Here is a 4,388-nt window from a genome sequence, read left to right as displayed (position 1 = left end):
CTAGGTAATGTTCAGATTATCTAGGTAATCTGCAAATTACCTACTAGGCACTCGGTAAAGTGAAAATAAGATCTTTGCTGGAACAACAGCAACGTTTCTGTACGCTTAAATTAACATAATGTTTACAATTTTTGTAAAAACTCAGGATTATTTCTTCAGAATTCGAAGTTTGGACTATTTACAAAAAGTCAAAATAACTTTTGAGTCCATCTTTATCCTTTTTAAGATCCTCCTTAAAATTTTTAAGACTGTTACTTCTGTGGTAGTGTTAAAAGGATAAAGATGGACTCAAAAGTTATTTTGACTTTTTGTAAATAGTCCAAACTTCGAATTCTGAAGAAATAATCCTGAGTTTTTACAAAAATTGTAAACATTATGTTAATTTAAGCGTACAGAAACGTTGCTGTTGTTCCAGCAAAGATCTTATTTTCACTTTACCGAGTGCCTAGTAGGTAATTTGCAGATTACCTAGATTATCTGAATATTACCTAGGTAATTTGAGAAATGGAATAATTTTCGCAGCTTTAACGGATCACCCTAGTTAATCTGCAGATTAACTAGGTAATGTGCACATTAACGGATTTCGAGCTTTAACGGTAACATGTCGACTTAATAAAGACTCTTTATTAGCATTTACAATTTTTTATAATAAAAATCATCTTTATCTTCAAAATTAAGCGTTTTGCCATTTTATCAATATAACGATTAATAATATCAAAAACTTTATAACAGATGACGCCACACACAATTTCAACTTTTTTGCCTGGAAAGTTACGTAACTCGTCGATGAAATTAAAAAAAAAACTCTTTTAAAAAGGGGCACTGCAATCACTACAAGAGCTCAAGGTCTATATATACCTTGCAAGAGCTTGGCGAGATCGATTGTTATTTTTATCGAAAGATATATAAACTTAGAGTTCGATTTCATAATTTTCTATATGAATTTTATTATAAGAATGCAAAAACTTTTATTTAGACCCAAAACCAGTTTTATGGATATATAAATGAGAACGAACAAAATTGACATAATAGCCAATTATTAAATTGTGCTATTATTGCTCTTATGTCAATTTATTACACATTATAATTTGTTTATATGTATAATATATTTGTATTATATACCGTAATATTATATTATACATAATAATAATCATCATTATTTGCACTATTAAAATTTACTTTAAGATAGAAATTTTACTGTGTTTTTTTTTTTTTTTAACTGATGAAATAAATCATTGATTAGTCGTTCGAACGAAAAAATGCAACCGACAGGTAACAAAAAAGTGAAAAATCTGGAGGTCAAGTATGACTTGTGAATAGCTTTGTCGCGTTGGGGCCTTTTTGTGCTCATCTTGAGCGGTAAAGGGCCTTAAACCACACACACACACACAAAAAAAATAGCTTTGTCGCATTTTATCATCAATGTAAAGTCGCGTTCTGAGAAGGCTGTGTGTATTTCAGGGGCGTGCCGTGACATTTGATGATAGGGAAGCTGGTTTTTGTAACAAGCCGACTTCCAGGGGCAATCAGTCAATTCGCATTTTTCACCGGATGCTCGCCCTCTGGTGTTTAAAAACAAAACTATTCTATCTGGGTCGTTTGATTCATTCTTGTCTATTATCAGCAGTAAAGATGAAAAGCGATAGAAAAAGCAACGCTTACTGTTGGTTCCAAATTGCAATTTTAAAGCCTTACGAGAGCCTAATATAAGTTTTCGTCTGTTCCCACACGAAAAACGGGAAAAACAGATGATTATTCGGAAATTGATAGGTTATATTTATGAGCTCCGAATTCTGAAAGAGTGGATTAGACTGTTAAGAATTGGCAGTTTTCCGATTGCCCAGCTTTACACGAACAAGTTATGCTTTCAATTTTAAAACATATTTTGTTAAAGTTTAAAATGCCAGTAATTTTGTGTAGGACACAGGGTCGGATTTAAGCATTTCGAAGCCCTAAGCTGAACTCTGTAAGGCCCCTTACCAACCCTTCACAATTTTAGAAGTCAATCATAAAAGGAAAAGAATTTTCCTTTTGCACATTACCTAGTTAATCTGCAGATTAACTAGGGTGATCCGTTAAAGCTGCGAAAATTGTTCAATTTCTCAAATTACCTAGGTAATTTGCAGAGTATCTAGGTAATCTGCACATTAACGGTTTAATTTACATCTATTAAAGTCTGAATTGATATGAGATTCTTCAATTCGATTGTCCTACCAAACTCGTCTTTCCTTCCGGTATGCTACGTCACGCTGTCGTTGTTCTCATCTCAACTCTCGCAGGCATTATACAAATTATCAATACCTCTTGTCTGTTTAAATGTCAACAGCAAAGGACACTAAAGTTGTCTGTTTGTACTCCTGCTGTTTTGGATAGTTCCTGAATTCACTTATACTGAATCATGTTTCTCGGATTCATGGACATATATAAATGCCATCGTTGTAATTTACTAGAAGTTATTCGACACGACAAGGCGAAATTTTCAANTACAATAGCGACGATTATTATTTTAAAAAATTTTTGTTAGGCTTAACATCGATGAAAATTCAACGCAAAATAGGTTAATAGCGATATACTAATATACTAATTACATGGGATATAATAATATACTACACTAATAATGGATTTTTTCATACTTTTCGGTTATCCGACTTTTCAATTATCCGACCAACCCCAGTCCCCAATTAGGTCGGATAATCGAGGTTCTACTGTACTACACAAAATAAACAGTAAAGTATATTTTGTTGGTTTGTAAAAATGTTTATTACAAAATTTGACTTCAATTTTCTTTTTTGTACAAATGTTTGAGGTCCCATGAAAGTCGAGGCTTTTTACTAATAAATCCGAACGTTAAACTAAGGATTATCGTTGGTACAGAGGGTTAACAGGAAACAACGTAAGTGCCCTTAACAAACTTTATATCAATCCGGAGCGATCGTACGGAGTATTAACGTTTTTGTCTACGGAGATCAGAACAAGGACTATTGTTCTCTTCCGGAAACCACGCGATCCTAGTCTTCGCTCTAGACCAGTGGTTCCCAACCTTTTTTCATTTGCGTACCCCGTGACATGTCATATCTCTAGATTGTACCCCTCATTTAAGAAATTTTGTGAGTAACCGTATTGTTAATTTTACATATTGTAACTTTAAATTAAAGAAAAAAAAACTAAAAGAAAAAATTTATAATAAAGTTGTGATTGTTGCAAGGAATATTTTTTATCTAATAATTTTTTAATACTATTAGTTTGTGATACATAATATATTATTTTTTCTGCCATAATAACTAACTTTTTTCTGTACCCCTAAACGACCTATCGCGTACCCCTAGGGGTACGCGTACCACAGGTTGGGAATCGCTGCTCTAGACTATTGAGTAGGCCCTTATTAGCGTTATATCACTGGAATCAACAACTTAAGCTCTATACATCGAGGTATTTATTGTAGGCCTACTCATAAACTATCTTCGCGCTGTTAAGCAAAGCGTGGTACTCGACCATAACTGTGTTAATAACTGTGTATCGTTGTGATCAGGCTCAGCTGTAAACTGTTGACAAAGAACTCTACCATAGCTGTATACACAATTTTGCTAAATACGAGCCACTAACTACGGAGCAACAAGAGTAACTGGTGAAGCGAAAGAACAAAGCCGTTTGTCTCTTTACACGTGGCTCCTTAGCCAATCGGCGTAACCATCTACAACTCGGCGTCGTCCAGCCTATCAGTGGGTACTCAAGCCTCTCAGCTCTATCTAACCGATCGGCATTATCAGGCCAATCGGTGAACTATACTTCAAACGACTTTCTGTGTCTTTCCTAAAACTTCTTAACTATCACCTATTCTACGAACACCGTGCAGTCAATTTGAATTATTAGATTTTTTCTAATAATTCAAATTATATAAAACGAACGACTAATTATTTAAGTATTCTATATATTAAACAACCCATTTAGATTAAACGCGTAAGGTTATATTTAAATTTAAATACATCTGGATGAGAAGACTTCCTCGGGGTCCTGGTCGTGAAACTCAAGTTCACCGCACTGTAAGAGGAGGGTGCGGGTGCTAAGCCCTACCCGGGCCAGTTCCTTTCTTCCACATGACTCTAAATAATATAAAAATTATAATTATTAATTTAGATAAGAGATAACATCTATCTCTAGTAGCAAATTACTTATTATTAAAATTAGCGGATTTATAGTACGGGTATTTAAGGCGATCGTTTGGATATGAATAATTATTTATTGTTACAACGTCACAATGCCGGGCTACAATTTTTAATTTATTTCATTTAAAAATATATGCTCTCCACCTGAAATTAACAGTGTCTTGTCTCTGTACAGTATATCATACTTTTCCATTAACAGGAGTCGTGCCGGTAAGTTTCCTTATC

The sequence above is a fragment of the Centruroides sculpturatus genome, unplaced genomic scaffold (genome assembly GCF_000671375.1).
Source record: "Centruroides sculpturatus isolate CEXI.00-Female unplaced genomic scaffold, Cexi_2.0 scaffold1601, whole genome shotgun sequence".
Lineage (NCBI taxonomy): Eukaryota > Metazoa > Arthropoda > Arachnida > Scorpiones > Buthidae > Centruroides > Centruroides sculpturatus.
Note: the sequence above shows the minus strand (reverse complement) of the source record.